This window comes from Micrasema longulum, unplaced genomic scaffold (assembly GCF_059751315.1).
Source record: "Micrasema longulum isolate JH-2025_06_02 unplaced genomic scaffold, ASM5975131v1 h1tg001967l, whole genome shotgun sequence".
Taxonomy (NCBI): Eukaryota; Metazoa; Arthropoda; class Insecta; order Trichoptera; family Brachycentridae; genus Micrasema; species Micrasema longulum.
Window position 1 is genome coordinate 44,802 of NW_028279140.1, and position 23,486 is coordinate 68,287.

Here is a 23,486-nt window from a genome sequence, read left to right on the forward strand (position 1 = left end):
AAATAAATATTTGCGTTCTTATGATTTACCCAAATATTTAATTTTGAGGGCCATTTTCAACGAGTTGTAAATAACTCACTATTAGAAAATGGAATCGAGTTGGGGTAGAGTGGGATTCGAACCACGAACCTTTGGTCCGCGAGTCCGAGACACTAGCCACAGGACCACAGCCCGATTTAGTTATAAGTTGGTCTAGGTTATCTTGGTACTTGTCAATTTTACAGTCTTTTGTTTACTGAAAATCCCTCCACCAACTAACTAACTCGGATCCGTTCTAAATGTCTTCTGGCCTCATTTCAGATCCGCACATTGCAAAAATAAATTTCAAACCTTAGTGAACGGTTAATTTCTTTATTTATAGTCGAAATACCCTTATTTAATTTAACAATGCAGTGACCTACGCACCATTATGCCTAGATACGAATTTTATCACAACCATCAATACATAACATCACATTTCAAATGTAACAACATTAAAGTCCAGACTTTCAGCCCTGGTGTTCATTAAAATATGTACAAACTTGAAGAATTTTTTACTCACGTATCGAAATCAAAAGGCGGTGAGTTTATTTTTTAATTACTTGGTTGCAGCAGTAGGAGTGTTAAAGGTGTTAACTAGTCAGTTTTTACAGGTAATTTATTTCGAATATTTTCCCATGATTTACGTTGATTTTTGGCCTTTATTGTCCCGTCACTTGTATTATATTGCTTAAAAAGTTTCCTTATATCAACATATTTACTTCAGATACTATGTTTTCTCAATTTAGGGGATAAGTTTGTGAATTATAGTAAGTTTACTGTTGATAATGACAGTTGATTTCGGGCAATATGTCGGCCGCACCTGGCATCCATATAAAGTTTGAGTCTTTATCGAGTAGAGGTCGATTAAAATTTTACTCGAAAGTAGCAACGTTAACCTTAAAATTGCATCTAAAATGACATGTCCAAATTTCAGGCCGCTACGACTCGCTGTTTTGGAGATGTGACGGACAAACAAACAAACTCAACACGGGACTTTGGTTCCATGGAGTTGGGATTTATGTCTCAATAAATGTAACGTGTGAATAAAATGAATGAGTCATAATGATATTGTGAATAAAACAAATAAACACAAACACGGATTTTCAGTTTTATAAAAAAATATAGGCGAATTATAGAAAAATAAATATAAATAACCCTGTAATTTGATTTGAATTTACTTTTGTGAGTTCCGTGACATTTCGTGATCAGATCGAAACAGTTTGTAGTAGTTCGTTCAAGATGTTAGGATTTGTCCTAGATACTGCCAGGGTTTTGGTAATACACGAGTACTGAGAACCCTTTATAACTCGTTGGTGCGAAGTAGACTTGAGAGTGGCTCGATGATTTTGGGACCGTGTGAGTTGAAGTGGAGTGGTCTTATGGTGGAGAGGGTTCAGAGGAAATTTCTTCAGATTTATTATCCATGGCTTTATCCTATTGAGTTCTTCCAGGGTATGCTTGGTTGCAGCAGTTTGAAGACTAGAAGGAATGTGTATTTAATTACGCATTTTTATCGATTGTTGCGCAGTATTATTGACAACCCTGAAATTATGCGGAGCATTAGCTTTTATGTTCCGGATAATTACTTTAGACAGCGTCAGCATAGACTGTTTCACATTCCAATATACAGGACCAACCTGCCAATGGTTATGCCTGTTGGAAAGGCTATCTCTATGTTGAATAATATTACTTTTGACATTGACATTTGTCACGACTTTGACGGAGTTTTTCGTTACCAAGATTCTCTCACTTTTTAACATAGTATTCTCTGGATATTATGTATATCTATGTGTAATTTATACATATATATCTCACTTTACCTTTTTATTTTCATTATTTCTATATAAAATTTAAAAAAACAAACCACCTTTGTTTTTTTATGTTCTCCATCTCTGTTGTAAAAATGATTGTTTACAAACGATGCTTTCTTTATAACGTAGACATATTTAATTTCCAATAATGTTCTGAATCAAAATCAATTCTCAAAATTTGTGTTATACATGTTATCATTAAAGCGTCAAACCACTTCAGATAAATACGAGTATTAGAAAATGGGAAACTTTATATTAAAAATTTATATATAAATTTACACTAAATAAATAAAAAAAATCAATAAGGTCTTATCTTTGTATTATCATTTTAATTCATTCTTATCGTCGGGTAAAAACTCATTTTATAATAATTTTATCGACGATGTTACAAAAAACAAAATACGATAACATATTTATAGATAAACGTAATTTTTACATAATTTCTTTGAAGGCTTTTAATTTTTTCTCGTTGTCAGAAACAGAATCAGGACGAGTGTTTTTGACTCAAAACCTAATACAAGATTAAAATCCTCAAAAAGGCAATCGAGTGATGATAGGTTTGCATTGTAGTGTAGGGTAGTGGTTTGCATTTTCGTTTTCGTTTGCCTATCTTGCTTGAAGTTCCGGGTTTGATTCTTGGCAAAGTCGAAATGAAATATTTATATTTAGGATATTTATTCTTTATATAGTTTTATATTTAGATTTTGGTCAATTAAAATTAAAAATAAAGTGCATACTGCAAATAAATCCTGTTTTCGTAATATCAGCATATGTTAATTTTGTTTTTCCTTTGTTTTTCTTTTCTTTTCATGCTCATGTCATACCGTATTTATGTGTTACTTATTAATAATTAAAAAAGGAATGGCCCACACTCAGACGCTGAATTCTATGTGGGCATTTTTTACAATTTATGTTATGGCCTTATTTTAAGATGTATTTTTTTAAATGGTATTTTTGTAATTATTTTTCGATGAAATAAAATTTTATCAGTTATTGTAATTGTAAGAAAACAATTTTATATCCAATTTCCCGTAACACTGAACTTCCTCATTACGTCTGGACACAGACAATAAACATACGTGTTTATTTTTATATTTTATAAGCAAAAAATCATTTAAAAAAATAATATAAAAAGGTGCGCGATTCCTTTACGTCGCGCGTCGGCGTCGGCGATACAATGAATCATATTATCTTACCTACTTCTGAACGAGTCAGTAGTCGGTATAGAATTATACATACTTTCACTCGGCTGTGGTTCGTGGTATGCCGAGCATTCTTTGGCTGTTTGGTTCAATTCTCGGTTCATTATTCACTACTACGTTAGCCTTCAGACGGCCAACACGCTTTATCAAATCAATTCATTATTAGGTACGATAAGTAACAAGTGCATTATTTTTAAATACATACGTGCAAATAAGTTTTCATGAGTCATCAAGTGATAATTACATTGATTATTTATATGTTATTGTTACAATTAAATCTGTGTATTACCACTACAGCATGGAATTAACATTTTATGATCGTGTTTGGGAATCCTTAATGTATGTTTTGGTTGTCATTTCGTGGAGATTTAGACAATTTTGGGATTATCTCGAAAAAAGGTACGTATTAGAATGTGTTTTTCTTAATAATTTTTTTAAGGGCCTCGCTCATTGGTTACATCATACAGACGACCCTGATGCGCCTCATCAGGGTCCATACTCTAATGGAAAGTTAAAATTTATCTTCAAATTTATTTACAAAACAAAAGTTTTCTGTATGAAAAATTCAAAACGTTTACAACTTTTTTTAGACAAATTCAATTTTAGGTTACCGACGACGATAGTTTTCGTACAAATATGCACATTTTCGTACATAAATATCGATTTTACTTTATGGCGTCTATATACGTACCGATGAAGACCCAGAATAGCCTCTATGATTTTTTTAAAATAATTTAATAGGACTAGTATATTTTTTACATAGGAAGGTATATTCAATAAATTGAATGACGTCAAATTTCTAACCCCAAATATAATAACAGAAATATTAAATAAGGCTTTTATTCATTTTCTGTGAGTCCGAATTCAGTTTCAATGTGGGTTAAAATAAAAATGTTCTTATCAAATTAAAAAAGGTACTTTTTTATTATTTAAGAGAACGCTATTGTCTCATTATTGATAATCATCTCACTTTCGTGAAATTTATTAGTATTTATTAACATCTATATTAGAAAAACGCTGCCATAGGTAAATATCACATACTTGTAATGCTGATAAAAATATATGAAATGAATTTAGAATAATTAATTGTATTTTCAAAATCTATAAAGGTATTGTGGAGAAATGTTTTCATACATAAATTTAAAAAATAAATATTTTTTTAATACGTCAACAGAAAAACGTCAACAAAAGAAGAAATAGTTGTGACGTCAAAATTCGTGACAATGTTCTAAACAAGTTTGAATGGTCAGGAATAAATAAACATGAATCGTGACGAATTAGGGGCGTGGCTAATGGGATGGCAGTTTTTGCGGGAATTCAAAATAACAAATTTTTGAAAAAATGCAACTAATAAGTAACATATTTTTTTGTTTTTATTGGACAGTATTTCATAGACCTTTATTATTTTAATTAATTAAAAATATTTTTAAAAAGTCATTTTTCCCTAGTACAGAAATATCAAAAACAATGCCCTATGCCTAGGGGTAACGAAATAATAGATAAAAATAAATTACTTATTCAGTAATGATTTTTACCTAAATGCGATATTATTTTTATTTATTTAGTTTTATTTATACATATTATAAAAAAAATAATATCATGTCCCTAAAACTCTATGAGGCCATTAGCCATGTGTTGAGTTGGGATACAACATATTGCAAAGTATTATTATTATTATGGATAACTTATATAGCGCCATTCTTGTAATATAATACCTCAAGGGTAGGATGCATATTATTAATCATCATCGTCATCATTCCCTTTCCGCACCTGATGATGCATTGGTACACCAATCGCAGTGTAGCTTGATCATTTTTGTTACATGAAGGTAATGATCAGTCTTACGCTTCAGGTACTAGTGCAGGGACTATTGTACTGTATTCTAGTGAAAAACACCTTTTTAAATAAATATTTTATGTCAACCACGTCGGGAATCGAACCCGAGACCTCTTGCATGGCAGGCCAACGCGCTGACCACTACACCACGAGTCCGACAAAATATTTTTAAAGTACCAAAAATAAAAATGATTCTATAAACATAAATTTCAAAACCTCTGGACAACACACATTTTTGACTTTTTATGCTTTGTTTTAATTCATATAAAAACAATATTATACATATTTATATATATACTCATGAAATTATTATTCCTGACCCTCGCACGCGACGAACACAGGCAGTACTATTTTATATCCACGGACTAGACAAAGGTAATGAATTTAGCTCTATTGATGAATTTTGCTGTTCAATATTGAAATTAAAAGAAATACTGTTATTAATGTAAGGATAATTTACTGGGTCGTTAATAGTTAATTTATTTAGCAATTTTTGTTCGATTCCAATTATCGTTTTTCTGCTTTTATTTATTTAATTCTATTTTCATTTGTATTTTTGTTTTTACTAATTTTATTTCATTTCATTTCATTTATTTTTTTTGCACCACAACAGGCCAGGAGGCCCAATTACAGTGGTGAATTACATTACAGAACAACCAGGCTTGAGAAAATTCACATTTTAATTTTTGTGTTCTCACCGGGAATCGAACCCGGAACCTTCCGTGCGTGAGTCAAGCGTCTTGACCACTACACCACGGAGGCCGCCAATTATTATATTGATTATCACGATACGGTTTATACTTTTCACAATGTAAAAGTCCGCTAGGGTGTTGTACTACAATATTGTTTATATTGTGTACCAGGCCGCGATTATGAACGGCTTTCGTGATCGGTATATACTAAGACGGTATAAACTAATATCGATATTTACGTACGAAAGTGTGTATATTTGTATGAAAATTCAAAGTATCCTCGTAGGTAACCGGTAATTGAACATATTTAGAAAAATAAAATATAAACATGTTTAATGTTTCATACAGAAAACTTAATTTTACTCTGTAGATAAAATTGAGGATAAATTTTAACTTCCCATCAGAATACGTACCCTGATATAAAAATTATACCCATGTCTATCGTTAATAAATATTATTCTTAATGCTTAGTGTGTTGATTAAGAAAGTAGGTAAAAAATGTCGCTTTGCAACAAAGTTTATTAAAATAGCAAAAATAGTTTGATAATGGTTATGCCCAGTTATTAACAAATACGATTATTATAAATACACTTTTTATCATCATTTAACTGTTTTTTGACCTTCTGACTTAAAACAATTTGCTATTCACAGCGTCAATTTTTAATGTTAATAATGTATTTATTTATAATGTTTTGATGATTTTTTTCAAACTAAATAAAACATTAAAATTTAATTAAAAATTTTTGACGATGACCTTTTGCACCCAGAATCCCCTTTCCACAATCAACTCGTATCCATAGGGCACCTTGAATTATAATATCATGTATTTATTTGTCGTCAAATGACTTTCGATTAGTTATACTGTTTCTAGTTAAACTAATTATTACAGATTTTTTTTGTTTGTGCTCTGTGACAGTACTAAGATTGGTATTGGAACGCCTTAACAACGCTAACACATGTGAAAATTTACATTTAAAACAGTGTTCAGTTCGCCAAACGTAGGTACTCGTACATAGTATGGCTCTTCGTGAAACCACGAGTTTAAGTTGGGCGACAACATTATTTCCAAAAATCGTCCTGTTAATTATTGGCCTCTACAATCTTGTTATTTGACGCCATTGGATTATTTGTTGTGAGTCTACGTTTAGTCAATGGCCCATGTAAACAATTGAGCATTGGAAGCCAATATAACATGGACAAATAACGCCGAGTTAGTTGGAAAAACTTTTTTTTTTAATTTACCGACAGAATGAACTACGTAACTGCTAGTCGCTAAAAACATTGTTGTTGGATATATTTTCATAAAATAAATGTGTATTTTCATTCTTTCGGACACAATTAAAACAAACTTATTTCTTAAACAATTTAAAATTTATGTTTGAAGCACTAACTTTGTTGTTGTTTATTATAATACAATAAATAATATAAAACAACCACTTATATAATCGGGTTGTGGTCCTGCGGCTAGTGTCTCGGACTCACGGACCAAAGGTCCATGGTTCGAATCCCACTCTACCCCAACTTGATTCCCATTTTCTAATAGTGAGTTATTTACAGCTCGTTGAAAATGCCCCTCAAAATGAAATATTTGGTTAAATCATAAGAACGCAAATATTTTCTTTTTTTAAAAAAAAATTTTTCTTCCGGTTTTTTTTTCATGATATATTTGTTTTTCTTGTTATGATTTTTTTTATTATTATTTAAAAATTTATTTGTTAACCCTTACGGATTATAACTTTCATTTTACAAAAATAATGTATTATTTTTTTAATCATACTCATGTTGTTGATAATAAGATTTTTTGAACCTTTTGAAAACTTTGTCTGAGTCTATTGTTTAGTTTTGTCTGATAGTTTATTGTATAATTTCAGTCCTGGTTTGTTAGTCTCGACTGTCCTTGTCTCGTTTTAGAAGGTTGCATATGATTTTTTTCTGATATTCTCGTATTGTGTCTATGTTTATTACATTTTTTTTTCAAGTTTTAGTAGTTTGTCTACAATAACATCAGTGGCTAATTTATGAATATATTTTGAGGATTCTAGTGTAAAGAGTTCAGTTCTATTAAATTGCTTAGTTTGTTTAAAGAGTTATTTAGTTGCTGTTAGATAGGGGAGGTCATACATATACTAACTTAAATATTTTATTTTGCTGTCTTTGTAGTCTTGAGTTGCGGATTTCGTCTTGATTGAGCAGATACAGTCTAACTACTGCTTCTTATTTTGACTGTAATCGTTTTAGTAAAGCTATTTATTTTTAATTAGGATTAATATTTATGGAGGTAAACTTTACCAACAAGCCACAAAAAGTGGCTTGCTGAGGTTTTTGTATTTATTAGGTGTACTTCTTTTTTATGCATCTAAATTTTTATTCATGTGTACTTTTACAATGAAATAAATAAACATAAATTTAAAAAAGATCGGTTTCAAAGCTACACAACCTTCTTTGTCAAGGTATACTTAACTAATGAATCTTATCCTATTTTATTTTAACAGTGTTTACTAAATATTATCGAATAAATATATTTGATTAAAAACAAAGTTGTTTTACGTTTATTTTATCATAAATAAATTTTGTATTTAAATTTGTTGCAACAGAGAGGGAAAACATTTTCGAGAAGGGAATATGGGAGTCTAGGCATTACAGCGATTATGACCTGTTATTGGCTGGTTTCAGTTGCCACTTTACACACTGTGTAACATTCACCATTTTACCTATGTTTTAACATCCACATTTCCTCAACTCTTCCATTGGTTGAGTTTTGTGAAGTAAAAGAGCTGAAACCTTTATCATATGGGTGAGATTCATCCGGCTGAACCAATTCACCTACTAGGCAACGCCTGAAAACAATTTTTCAATTTTTTATACTTTTTATTTTACTTTAAGTGGCCACTTAAAGTAGCTAGTTACAGGTCATTAGCCCTGTAAATGCCTAGAATACCATATTGCCTTCTCTAAAATGTATCCCCTCTCTGTTGCAACAATTTTAAATATGATCAACTCTCTAGGGAGAAAATCCAGCCAGTCTGCATGCTTTTGGACATACTTAAAACGTTATTGAATTATGTATTATTTTTATTTAAAGAATTACGCTCAAATACCAGATATAAAGAAAAATATGTAGGATAGGTAATTTAGAAATAATGTACATATGCATATTGCTTTTTACTTATATCTCATGCAGTTGTTTTCAACAGACTGAAAACCAGAATATAAATAGCTTTGAATAATAAAACATTACGCCTACAGAAAACAGAATTTTCTGCCCCTATATCTAGATATAGGGGCAGAAAATTCTGGCTATGTTTAGATTCAAAGCTTACATTTTATTAATGTGATGCAATCATTGAGTGAGAGCTTTTATAACGAGTGGGTAATAAAGCTCTATTGTAACCCCTGATCTTATGCAGTACCTACCCGGACAGTTACGAAGGACATTCATCATTCGTGTCCCCTCCTTACAAAGGATAAAGAGCTACTTGATTTAATAAACAATAATTGATCGGGAATGCGACTTGCGACTTGTATAAAGGATAAAGACCGTATTACATTGAACAAGAAATAAGTCAAAAGACTGAATCTTTTAGATAAGTTTTAAGCGTTTTAGTAGAACCCTAGGAATAACAGTGGCTCATCTAAAAAAACTCGTTTTTACTGGAGAGCTGTTACAAATAACACACGGGCTATCAGTAAACTTTTTTTATTTTCAAAAACAAAGGCACAACTTTTAAAGTTGTGTTATCTAGTTTTGCATGTTTTCTGAAATCACCCGGCATATTGATAATTGTGCCTCTTATTACTGGAATTTGAATCAAACATTATAGTAATTTTATTTTATTTAAATAAACGGCACTTACCCTTAGACATTGTGCCTTTTACATATAAGTTGCATATAATAAAATACATACATGTAAGTGAAATGAGTAAAATATAGTATTTAAAAGAAATTATTACTAAACAGTTATTTACAAATTAGGAGTCAAAAAAAAAAGATACATCGTTTAAAAATAATATTACTAGTTATAAAAATACTTGAAAAATTAAATATTTGGTGATAGAAATATTTTGAACCTGTAAAAAAAAAACTAAGAAAGCAACACATATTAATAAAAAAAATAAAACAATTTTGAATAACACTAAACGAAGATTTTTCTTTTTTAAATTACATGTATTATTATTTAAAACTACTACTTAGGTAACTAATATAAATATACATTTGAATAAAACTTTTTTTTACTTTTAAGGCCATGTAACTGACTCTGGTCACATGCAGTCAAACCGTTTCACTTCTGACGTCACTGCGACTTGTGTAGATGTATTATGACAGGTTCCCGTAAATAAGGTCTTGCCCTCCAAGCCTATAAGAGGATAGGCAGTATCTAGGAATTTTGAAAAATAAGTATTTGAACATTGACTGGATGCTGCCGTATAAGAGCATCTAACCGTAAAAAGGTTGCCACCATAAAAAAAAATGTTATTATGTTTCATCGATCTGTTTTTCAATATTCCTGTTTGTGCGTATCGAGATGTCAAAAGAGCAGACTTTGTAATACCTCAATAGATAAATACAGATGAAAGTTAAGTGTACCGTCTTGGTAATTGTCAAAAATCATGTTCAAGCGAGCATTTTTTGCTTGAATGGGGGTTTATTAGAGTTTATAATTGCTTTGAAGTGGTTACTTTTTATCCCAGAAGCCTATTTAAAATATAAATGAGAACTACTTTAAATTGTAATTAAGTAAGGAACGCGGACTAAGTTTTCGGCGTCATTCATTGGTTGGATTCGATCATATGACGTCGAGATGACAAGTCGGTAGAACATACCGAGAAAGATAGAGATAATAGAGAAGTTAAATGTACCGTCTCGATATGTACCGATGAAGATAGCCTTTATAATCGAGGCCCAGTTGGTAATCAATGTAAACCAATGTAGACCTCCATATTTTCAATATCTGTTGTAACAATTTTCAATCGTAACAATGCGTTAAATTCAATACTTGTCTCTATTTGGAGACACTCAAAATATTGCTAAACAAAATGAACAATTAAGTCTTTGAATTCCTGAATAATGTATAATAACATTTTTAATATTTGTGTTTTTTGCGCATCAAAATACTGCGTCTTATTTTTAAACCGAGCTTTGCAAAAACAAGATTCGATACAGGTTTTTTTACGCACTCCATAATTTTAGCCTACGATTTTCTTTTGGAATTTAACGCCACACATTTTATGCATACAAATAACTAAATATCGATGGTCAACACGATTAACCTGGCAGTCGTGAGGTAAAAATATGTTGCGCCTAAAGCGAGGTTTGAGAATCCTCTTAACTAAATGCCAGTTGCAAAGAAAAATCATTTATTTGCCGTATTACTCAATTATGGTTAGCAAACTAACATATTTTAATGAGGAACTTCAGCCCTTCTGGAAATTGGATAGGCAAAATGTTTTCTTACACGCTGTAAAGATTAGAGCATAAAAGTTTCTTGAAAACGTACGAAAAAAATATCAAAAAACACTTTAAACGACGTCACTAGTTCATATGAATCAACTAATGATAAGAGAGTTGTGGAAGATTTCAGGTTTACTTACCGTCAGCAGACTAATCGGCAGAAATAACCGAGAAGAAGTTGAAGAGAACTTGAGACGTCACAAGCGGATTAATTTCAGAAATAAAACACTTTGAAAAATACGATACATCATTTTTTTTTTTAAATTGCGCTTAGTATATTAACAAATAAAAAATATATAAAAACCACTGAAACAACTTCCTCATGTCGAAACCTGATCTTTTTAAATCAAAAACATTAAAAGGTACAAAAAATAACGATAAGTTTAATCATCTAACTTTTTTTTCTGAATAAATTAGAATAAATTATATCAAAAAAAAATTGATGAATTACTAATATTTATATTAGGATCAAAATAATGGTTCTGTCAGTGAAATAGAACCGGAACGCTGGTCGAGTGTTCTTGACTCGATGGCTGCTCTCATGTAAAAATCCTGAATAAGGAAATCGATCAGATATAAGTACGCCTTGTTGTGTAGTAGTTTGTGCTTTGCCTACCATTTCCTGGTCCTGGGTTCGATTCCTGTTAGGGTGGACGTGATATATTGGTTTAAAATATTTCATTGTTACTGGACTGGCACCTGAAGCGTAAGACTGATCACCTCACCTCACCTTTCCCGTATTTGGTTTTTACCGATGCGGTGTAGATTTAACAACACTCAAATTCAATATTTCACGTCCTCAAGATTGGTAGACGAGCGCGCCAACCACTTTAACAGGCGGACTTCTCCACTCGATTTCCTTATTCGGGATTCTTACCTAGAGCACCCACCGTGTCGAAAACACTTGTTCAGTGTTCTGGTTCGCGATTATAAACGTTATCTTTATCGGCACATCGCATCGGTATAAAGTAAAATCGATATTTATGTACGAGAACGTGTATATTTGTAAAAAAAATAAAGTATCTTCGCCGGTAACCTGTAATTCAATATGTTGGGAAAAAAAATTGTACACATATTAAATTTTTCATGCAGAAAACTTAATTTTATTTTATTTATTTATTTATGCTTTTTTAAGTTAATTCATAACATCTTAAGAACGAATATAAACTTTTAATAACATTACATTTTTTTTTATCAAAATTTCTCAATAACATATTTTTTCAAATTAATTAAAAATATTTCGATATTTTCTATCTCCTTTATTTCTTCAGGTAACTCATTGTACAGCTTCAATCCCTTGTACACTTCTGTTTTTCTCCTCATTGGTAATCTTATCTTTTTTTATCCCTTGTTTCATATTTATTATTTATTTTTAATACTTTTACAATGTTTGTATTCTTTTTTTATACAGAATAATGTCCCGTGCCGAGCGAAACATTTTACAAAAAGTGAAACATGCCTTAAATTAGTTATTTAACAAAGTCAACATAATAATAAAAAAATAAAAATGAAACCAATTAAACCTAATTATCATTAACATAATGAGCAATATAAACATAAATAATCATAAAAAAAACATAACCAATTTATTTAGACCTGTAGACCAAATTTCATATACAGTACACAAATTACACCACACCTATTTGACTTGATCCACTCATCGATCCGTGCGCAACCCGCCTCCACTATACATTTCTTAATTGCAATTTTATATGTATGACATTGTTGATTAAATTTCATTTTTTTTTTTTTTTTTATTCATCCCCTTAATTTGCTACTTTATATTTAATTTGCTGCTTTACTGTGAGCAAGCCAATTTCTTTGTGCATTTTTTCTACATTAGAATTGATATTTCTTTTGAGTATAATCCTCATCGCCTCATTTTGAAGAATTTGTATATTTTTAATTTCTCCTTCATCACATAAAAAAAGAATGAAAGAACAGTAATTTATGTGCGGACATATGATCGTTTTATATCTAAGAACACTACTCTTTATATCTTTTACATTTCGCAATTTTCCCATAAATGAATTTTGTAGATAAAATTTAAGATAAATGTCAACTTATTTTATTTTATTAACATAAACGGCAAATCTGCCTTTTACAAAAATTTATAATACTAACATATTTGGCTTAGTATTTTTTTTAAAAAAACATAAATTTCCTTATACCCAAGATTTATAAAAAAAAATTAAACCTAAAAATTATACAAGATTTATATTTAAAAAATTAACCTAAAAATTATACAGCATATTCAGTAGAAAGTTTAAACAATTCAAGAATACATGTAAAAAACAAAATTAAATAATAAAATATTATCACTGTAATAAGGGTACTGGTTCTATTTCACACACACAATTGTATTCTTTATCCGCCTGGACACAGAGAATCAGTCCACCCCATTTAAATTTATCGTACTGTAATCGGCCAACCTTTGTGCATTGATCGCTGATTATTTTAATAAATTAAAATTTGTAAGTGGTACTTGGTAAGTAACTATAAAATGCATACTGGTAGACCTTGGGTATGCATCGTCGCTTTTAAGGATCATTCAATCGTGATATTTATTAGTTCTTTATTTATTATTAATTAACATTGGACAAGTTCAAGCTTGCGATAGTACCAATCAAATCAATTCCCGCATTGACGTCACGCTTGTCTATTATTGTGTCCCTGGAATTATTTATTTCAATTTTATTACCTCGAATACATTTCCATTTAAACGCTATTCCCTTATTAAAAACACGCATTCAAATATTGACAAATAATGTGACAACGAAAAAGTACACAGAACATATTCGAGACAGAAATTCCGAAGTCAAGACAGGGGCAAGGGGGCGAGGCAGGTCACAGGGTTGATGACCCGTAATAGACTAGTTAAAAAAATAAAAAAGATTTATTTCAAAGAAGTATAAAAACCAAAAATTATATTAGGGTATTCCGAAATGAGTAAGATTATTCAGCAAGAATTAATTTTAGTCTTTGGTAATTTTTTAAGAAGTTTATTTAACCTTTCCCTTACTGTCCCAAAAACACCCGGTGCTGTGTAGTCATCAAACATGCAAAAACTGAGAGATTTTAAATCGAAATAATATAACATTCATAGGCAATTGCTTTAATTATTAATTTATAGTTGAAGTCAGAAGTGATAATACTTTAAATCTAATTGCTAAAACCATGAGAAAACCATAAGTTCATGCTTACAGCGCTGGCAACGGAACCGCTGCTAGGAGGCTACTAACTACCGTCCGGGAAAGTACTAGAAATTTTGCTAAATCTCCCCCTGCAATCCCAGATCCGTAAAGTATCGGGCTATTAGGTAGGGGGCGAGCTCTTTAACATCCTCAGGTTTAGTGGGCACACTAGAACATTTTATTTTAAAACGCTCTGTCACTGGCACGTGAACGAAGGTTTGAATGGACTGTAATTTGAATAAAAATAAAGTTGATAGAACTGAACACATGAATCTAGCCCACAACAATCCGAGTTTTAGGTTTGTTAGTTCGCAAATGTCAACAGATGGAAGAATTCAAGAAATGTGGATGGTCCAACATAGGAAAAATAGTGAATGTTACACAATAAATATCCCATTTACTTTCTTACAAAATAATTTTGAGTATTTTAATTTAGTGTATGTAAATAAAACGCTTTTTAAATATTGATGTATGAAGGTAAAAAAATAGGAGCTGAATTAATAAATAATTACTATTTTTCTTTAATTAATATGTACACTGCGTTCGCATGTTTAATAACCCTATTTTCATGTGTATGTTAAATGCATGTCGGTGAATCAAAAAAACCTACAAATCTCGTTTGTGTTAGTAGGCACAATATAATAATTTATTTTTAAAAGTTGTCATTCACACATAAGCAAAGTTTATCAAAGATTTAAAAATACATTTTTAAAATTAAGTATTATATTAGTCATCCGCCTCGTAGTGTAATGGTCAGCGTATTTGCCTACCATGCAAGAGGTCTCGGTTCGATTCCCGACACGGTAGATACGAAATATTTATTCAAAAAGGTGTTTTTGTACTACAATATTTTCATAGTCCCTGGACTGGAACCTGAAGCGTAAGACTGATCATTTTACGTTCATGTATAAAAAAAAAACAATCAAAAGATACGCTGCGATTGGAGTACCAATCCAGTGCCCTGTGCACCATTCGGTGCGGAAAGGAAATGATGACGATGATCAGACTAATAGATACTTAATTTTTTAAAATTTTATGTACATCTAGATGTATATATTTGATGTCAATAATATCCATAAATTTGTGTGGACAAGTCATTTTTTGTATGAAATGTTTCTTATCTTTGATGTGAGAGTACTCTACAACAAAATTTGAGTGCACCTGTACTGAACAAACAGGTAATTTACGTACGTCAAGGACATTGATTTTTTATGGCTATGTAGGTACTACGTAAGTACTAGTGGACGCCATGATTATCATCAGCACAACACAATAGCAATATAGCAAACGCTAACGAGGCACGTTCTTGCTAATTTAGTTATTTATGTGTCAATTATTTGGCGTATTAACATATTAATTTAGTTTCTTTTTTAAAAAGAATTTTGCTAGTGAGTCATCTAAACTGCTTAACTAGGGATAGCTTCCCCGTTCTAAGGCAGTAAATAACGTATTTTAAAAAAATATTTTAATATCATTTACTTATTTATTTGACACTTTATATACATATACAATAAATATACATATTAGGGCGGGCATTTTGCCTTAAGGCAATTTCTTCCTACCTACCCAAACCGTTCAGTTTGAGAAAATTATAAATACATGGATATGTCCATGTATTTATAATTTTCAATATGTTGAATCTTACAATTTTAGACAAAAAATAAAAGCAAAGATTAACAAAAATAAATATATATGTATAAAACAATAACACTATACTATGAAGAGAGGAGAGGGGATGGGAAGGAAAGAAAAGGGATAAAGGAACAATTTAAATATTTAGATAGTGACATTTCAATCTTGACTTAAATGTAAATAAAGAAGGGGCGTCTCTAACATTAGTGGGTAGATTATTCCACAATCGAGCGGCTACTACTGTGAAAGAGGAGGCAAAAAAATTAGAGTGATGATAGGGTATTAAAAGGGTTCTCTCGTTACTAGAAAGAAGAGATAGTCCGTGTTGTGAAAAAGGTTGGATGAGCTCTCTCAGATAAACAGGCGAAGTGGGATTATTACTTAAATCAGGCATCGGCAACCTTTCCTAGGTCTGGGGCCGGTAACGGATGGTAACGGATATTATGGATCGCGTAGCAGGACTGAAGTGGCAATGGGCAGGCCATGTTACGAGACAAGACCCCGCAAGATGGACCCCTAAAATATTAAGATGGAGACCTTGGGAGAATAAGCGAGGCGTCGGAAGACCTCAAAAAAGATGGTTTGGCTGCAAGTAGCAACCGACTGAGAAAAATGGAAGGATATGGAAAAGGCCTATATCCAGCAGTGCAGGACAGAAGGCTGAAGAAGAAGAAAAAGTGTGCCCTACTTCAAGATTCAAAATAGTACTTTAAAAAAAAAAAAGTGAGAAACGAAAGACAAACATAAATGCACAACACTCTCGGGGTGCTTTATTATGAATAAGGCGCATAATAATTCATCTTTGGTTATTATTAACCAGTTGATTCGAATATCCTTGGTAACCTACATAACTCGTGCCATTTTTTGTATCAGGAAGGTTTTCACCTTCTTCCGAAGGATTCGATCAAACTCGTGAAGTCCATTTATAGTAAACATGAAATATTAAATAGTGACCATGATGCATATTCAATATGTGAGTCACGCTTCAAGTTGTGAGAAATACTTTGCAATCGAGTGTGACGAGAAGTACCTAGCCGGTGACTGAGGATTACTATTACTCACTTATCTTGCTATTTTCGCGAATCTGTACACAACAAACCATCACGTGATGTTTTTAGTTAGTTGTGATTAACGTAAGACAATTATTGATGTCTATTCTAGCTTAATATTCAATATACTTACTACATAATATGTAATATAACTCCTGTATGAACTCTGACGCATACGTGACGCGTAATATGTCATGCATTTGGCGGCTATGTTAAAATTCAAACATTAGATTTCGCGGGTCTCGTAAATTTAGATTCCGGTGTCTATGTTTAGATTTGTCTATGTATTTTCATTAATTTGTTTGCCTTTTGATATTGTCTTTGTTTTTTTTAAACTGTTTTTAAATGACTTTATTTTATATTTTTAATCATAGAATAGTACGCATATAATTATATTATAATTTGTGTTTTAATAATAACTTTTTTTTTCTTTGCATTTTACAATAAGTTACAAATAAAAATCCACTATTACACCTGTGTGTGGGATTTCATTTTATTTTAAATTTTAATAAAGGCTACTGGAAGAATAGATAGATTTAAAAAAATGTTAAATATTAGAACACAATTTTTTCTCAAAAAAATTTGAAAATAATAATAAAGAATATGCTATTCATTAGGAAAAAAAGCAGATTTAAATAGCTTCTTTTTAGCCATAATTTCAACCAAAATTTTAATCAAAACAATTTCAAATAATTTTACAATTTCAAGTAAGACTGATCACATTACCGTCATGTTACAGTTCACAAAATACATTCCATTTGATCTACCAGTGCAGTGCCTTATGCACCACTGGGTGCAGAAGAGGAAAAAGTTCTATTCGATGGTCCATGGAAAGAAGAATCTTAAAAATTTAATACACCGATTGCTTTCATTAGTTAACCTTTTCTGTGCCGCTAGGTATTGCTATGACAGTTTCCAGTGGGCCGTGAAATTTTAGGCTATTTTTAGAAAATATAAAATCTAAAATAATTATTTTGAAAACATACATGTCAAAAAAGACTCATATAAACATACTAAATAAATACGCGATGTATCACTTAAGATAGCATTGCTTCAGAAAAACGTGATGAAAATTTTCACAAAATATCGGGGTTTTCACTTGCCATACTCGTATACTATACATTCGCATTCTACATCATTGTATACACCAAACATGTACATTCATATTCTAGAAGTGCGTAGAAGAATACAAGATTTATTCGATAAGTAAAATTTAAACAGTTTTTAGCTATAGAAACAATAATAAAGAATTGGATACAAAAATGTTTTCTTACGCGCGGTAAAAATCAGAGCATGAAGTCATACCGCAAAGATTCTGAAAAAAGGAAAAAATATCATAATAAAAAACGATCTATTTTAAACGACGTGACTAGGTATAAACCGACCAATGATAAGAGAGTTGTAGAAGATTTTCGGATTACTTTCCGACAACGGACCAATCGGCAAAACTGACCGAGAAGAAGCGAAAGAGAACTTGAAACGTCACATGCGGATAAATGTCAGAAATACAAAACTTAAAAAAATCATAGCGCTGATAATACGATACATAAAAATGAAAAAAAACATTTTTTGGCTTTTTTAAATTGTCTATTAACAAATTAAAAAATATACAAAATAAACCACTGAACTTCCTCATTGAAATCACCCAAAAAACTTACCATGTCCTGCTAAGTTTATTGCTTTGACGAAGAAGCGCCAGCGTCCTATTTTATCTGTTATTATAAAACCTCCTTTATTTTTTATTTCCTGATAGCCATCCGGATATTTGACTGGAGTGAGTTATGGAGAATATTTCATCAAGATTCTAATCGATGTCTCCGAGCTTACGAAATTTAAAATCGTTCAGAATACTTGACCTCGACGCGTTAAAGCGCGTACAAAGCCACGCGTCTTTATGCGCCATTTTTGTGTGGTCGACCCTCTGAGCACGGAAACGGATAGCGCGTTAACGCGCTTATGACACTTAACCGGTCAAAATACCCTTTAGAGTTAAGTATTGTTCAGAAACCATGTTTGCACAAAATACCATACTTCCAATTCACAATACATTACTTACATATCGATAGTAATACTGATAACGCCCTTTGTTTGCCTTTCCCGGTATTGTGATGTTACAAAATCAGTCGACATCCATTCAAAAATGATGTTACCGATAGCGTCAACATTTCTGAAAATAACGCATTCTGATTTTAGAAAAAATACTTATAAGATAATAGTGAATTTTTAAGAGTTGATTCATTATAACGTGAATGTTATTGACTACAGAAAAATGTGTAATAGAGCAATTTAAGTGTTGTGGAAAATCTATACGAGATAAGAATTTTGGTTCAGAATGTTTGTGGCCGCAAATCTCGGAAAATAATCGATGGATTGACTCATTTTTTTACTGAACATTTCATTTTAGCAGAATAGTGTTTTTATATACTTTTTGTTCGGAAGTTCCAACGGAAATGGAACATTCTACGCGTTTTAAATTGACTCATAAATTGTCATAGTTAATAAGTACTGAATAACAGTTCTACACGGTGCTGCTATTTTTAAATTTTATCCAAAGTTACAACGGTTTTTCTTTATATTCTACAGCATAGTCACAAATTAATCATGTGTTTTCTTCACCCGCTCGCTCATTTTCCAAGTTACCATCGTGTAATTTAATCCATGCCATTACAATTTGGTTTTTTACTTGTTCGGTATTTTTTCCGGCTAGTTCTTTAATTTCATAGATAATTGGATCTGTAGAATATGACTAAAGATCCAATAATTTATAAAATGGCCTGCATTGGCTGGTTTAAGTGGCCTCTTTACACACTTTGTAACGGTCACCATTCTGCCTGTGTTTGAACAAAAACAAGGTTGGTCAGATTCCTCCGGCTGAAAAATTGTTTTCAGGCGTTGCCTAGTAGGTAAAATGGTTCAGCCAGATGAATCACACCCACTTGATAAAGGTTTTAGCTCTTTTACATTACAAAGTCAACATATGGAAGAGTTGAGGAAATGTGGATATTCAAACATAGGCAGAATGGTAAATATTACTCGGTGTGTAAAGGGGCCACTTAAACCAGCCAATAACAGGCTATAAGCCCTGTAAAAGCCTAGACTTCTATATTCCATTCTCAAAAATGTTTTCCCTCGGTTGCAACAAATTTAGATCTAAATAATCCTTAGGGGGGAAATTCAGCCCGTATACAAACATTTGGACATCTTAAAAGCATTATTGCAGTGTTATCCTTTACGCCAGCCAATGTAAAATAACCAGTCTGAAACTTCGTGCTTCAAGTTGGAATAAAATAATAATTATTAAAAAATTATTGGAGATAAGTTTTATCTTCTCGAACAGGCGCTGTGGCGCAGTTGGTTAGACGGCCAACTGTGAAACTGGCGTCGCGGGTTCGATTCCCGCCAGTTGCAAGAAATAATCTAAGAAAGATTTTTTCTCAATTGGTCTGGGTGTTGTGGTGTATTTTCCATTACCTCCTTCCATATGCCCTCTATCCTACCTGCTGACAAGCCTCTAAATAGAGACATAGCAGGTTATTCCTTTAAAAAAGTAACACAAATATGTTCTCTAAATTTTATATTATAAAGTATTGAAAGTAATAATCTTCTAAACTCTTTTTCGTTTTTTCTTACATACCCAACCAAATACTGTATTCACGTGTAGTTTAACATTATTTTCTTTTTTTCAGCACTTCAGATGGTTCCTGCTTATCTCAAACTCCTCAAAACGCAAAGACCTTCACTCCAGTGCTGAGATCGAGACGCCTTTCATCGACTCGAAGAATAGCGTCATCTGGGCGTTGTAATCATAGCAACATAAAAATGACTCCAATTCCAAGACACCTCAGCAAAAATCTTTTTGGGGAAATAGAATCGGTCCCCGTTATTTGTCCTCCAAAGAAATCTCTTTTTCTGGAGCTTCCAAGTCATGACGGAATAGTTGAAGAAGACTTGTTTTTCCATCCAATTAGACTAAGCAGTGACCCTTCGCGTGAATTATGAAATTAACATTGAAAAAACATTTCCAAAGAAAAAAAAACGTATTTGTTAATATTCTAATATCCCGCCTATTTTAAATGACAATAATGCACAGTGTTGCCTTCGAAAAAATGTAATCTCGCCGTAAATTAATTTGTGGAGTTTAACTGTGTTTGTGAAAGCGTTAAAATTTCTATACATAAATGCGAAGAAAATGTTATTAACTAGCGGTAAACAGAATTTATGAATGTGGAAGTATTTAAAAAAGATAATGAGTAGCAGTGAATTGATTATCTAGTCGTTACTTGAAAATATAAATTAATAAATGGTTTTAACAAATTTCATGTTATTATGCTTGATTAAAAAAACCAATAATATTTTTTGAAAATATTGATATTACTATATTTTTGGTAAAGTATGCTCATCTAATTGTGACTGGAATGTATGAAATGTTTTACAATGATAAAAATACAAAACAATGAAAATTGTATTAGACGATCGCTAAAAAAAATATATTTTGTTTCATATACGAGACTGTTTCAATAATTAGTTTTTAATTATTTTGTAGCAGCCAATACACTATTTAGATACATTATTTTTCTTGGTGAGACGTTCAAACATCTTGTTTATATTTTATTGATAATATTGATATTAACTTGAATAATAGACTGCCATGTACAAGTGGAATATTTTTTAAGGATTTCCTAACGCCTAGTAAATTATTTTATTCAAAATCTGTAATAATTTAGTAGTTCTATGGCCTTACTTATAAACCTGACATAAAGTTGCGCCTAGGTATAGTGGTAAAATAAGGATGGGAATACTATTCTTATTCTATCTCTATAATGAAGGTGGTATTTTCATCCGTATTCTACCACTATACGTAGGTGTATCTTTACGCCAAGTTTATGAGTAACGCCCCTATAATATTAAGTCATTAATTTACAAATCACATATATACAATGTTGACATAAGCCAAAAAAATCAATCATGCCATGTAGAATCGTAAACAATTATAATTAAATATTTTATTCAGCTCAAATTTATTGCATGTATTTTATTTTAACGAGTCTTTATATTTAAACAATCAATAAATATTTAAGCCTAATCTAACAAATTTACTAATTCGGCAACTACACGCCAGTAATACAAAATTTATCTGCATTTAATATAATTTTTGTATGTTTCCAAATTTCCTGATCCCAAATTTTCTGAAATATTTCAAATTATTTCCCGTAAAAACGAGAACAATAATTTGTATCAGTCATGTTATTTATTTTTATTGAAACACCATGATCAACATAGTAATGAAAAATTATTTCCGATTGGATTGGGCAACTTTGATAAACGTTGACACGTCAAATTATGATATTTTGTTCAAATATTGTTTGTAAATAAAATATATCACAATATTCAAATGGATTTTATTGCCGCCCCTTTATGATTTATTCTTAAATCAATTCTAAGGCCCAATGTTACCTACAAATAGTAATTATTAGTATGGATAATAATGATTCAAGTAGCGTAATTTTTGTGGAAAGAACCTAAATGAAACGAAAAATATACAAAATACGTACTTTAATTTTTCTGTTTCTATTTCACCCACATGAATGTTTTACCTTCTAGTTAATTATTATAATTAAGGATAATTTGATAACTTATTTAAGGGCATTAACTTAAAATGTAATTAAACAATTGATTTTGTCATCAGATGCTAATGATTTTTTTAAATGACTGTATTGGACTGAGAAGCTAGGATATAGAGACTAACAAAAACAGAAAAAATCAAATTATAGGGGTTTTATTGCTTTTGAAATAATACCGCGAATTAAAATCACATTAAAAAGTCACTGAAAAAGTATCCTGCAAAATTATTTGTACAATTAAATTTAAAAACCGCTCCTTTACTTTTAACCGCTGATAACGATCTGAATGTTTGGCAATCTGGATGAGTGGAATTTGGATAACGGAAGTTCTTCTGTAGTTAACTAATAATAAAAATAAATGTATTATTTAGAATACCTGCATACGTTTATGTTAAAAATATAGTATATGTTATTTTCTTACAATGTTAATTTACAAATAATTGTTAATTTACAAATAATTGGAAGTGCAGTGTTTTAAAAAAAAACATTTGTTAATAGACCTTAAACTAAACCAAAAAAAAGTAATTATATATCGTATTATCAGCCCTTTGATTTTTTAAAGTTTTGTATTTCTGAAATAACTCCACGTGAGACGTCAGAGGTTCTTCCGATTGGTTCATTCACAATAAGCAAACCGGATATCCTTCACAGCTCTTATATCATTAGTTGGTTCATATGATCCAGTGACGTTGTTCAAAGTAGTGCGTTTTTATTAAAATATTTTTATTGTTTTTCGCATACATTTTCAAGAAACTTTTGAATTACCATTTAATGCGGTAATTTTTACCGCGCGCAAGAAAATATTTTTTGTATACAATTTCCTGTAGAGTTGAAGTTCATCATTGATAGGAAGTGTACATTTTATGGTATTATTTCCTATATCTACATATACGTAACGCTCCTGTATATATTTACCTAAAACCAACTAAAAGTGAGAAAAACATTATCATATTGTCAGCATTATTTTGACTTAAATCAT

At 31.1% G+C, this 23,486-nt stretch overlaps 1 long non-coding RNA gene across 1 annotated transcript; it reads left to right on the forward strand.

The window, feature by feature from the left end:
* The first annotated feature begins 3,074 nt into the window (after window positions 1–3,074).
* LOC148273385 (uncharacterized) lies at window positions 3,075–22,273 on the forward strand. Its single transcript, XR_015824593.1, has 2 exons — window positions 3,075–3,433; window positions 20,573–22,273. It is a non-coding gene; the product is annotated as an uncharacterized LOC148273385 (long non-coding RNA).
* Window positions 22,274–23,486: the final 1,213 nt, after the last annotated feature.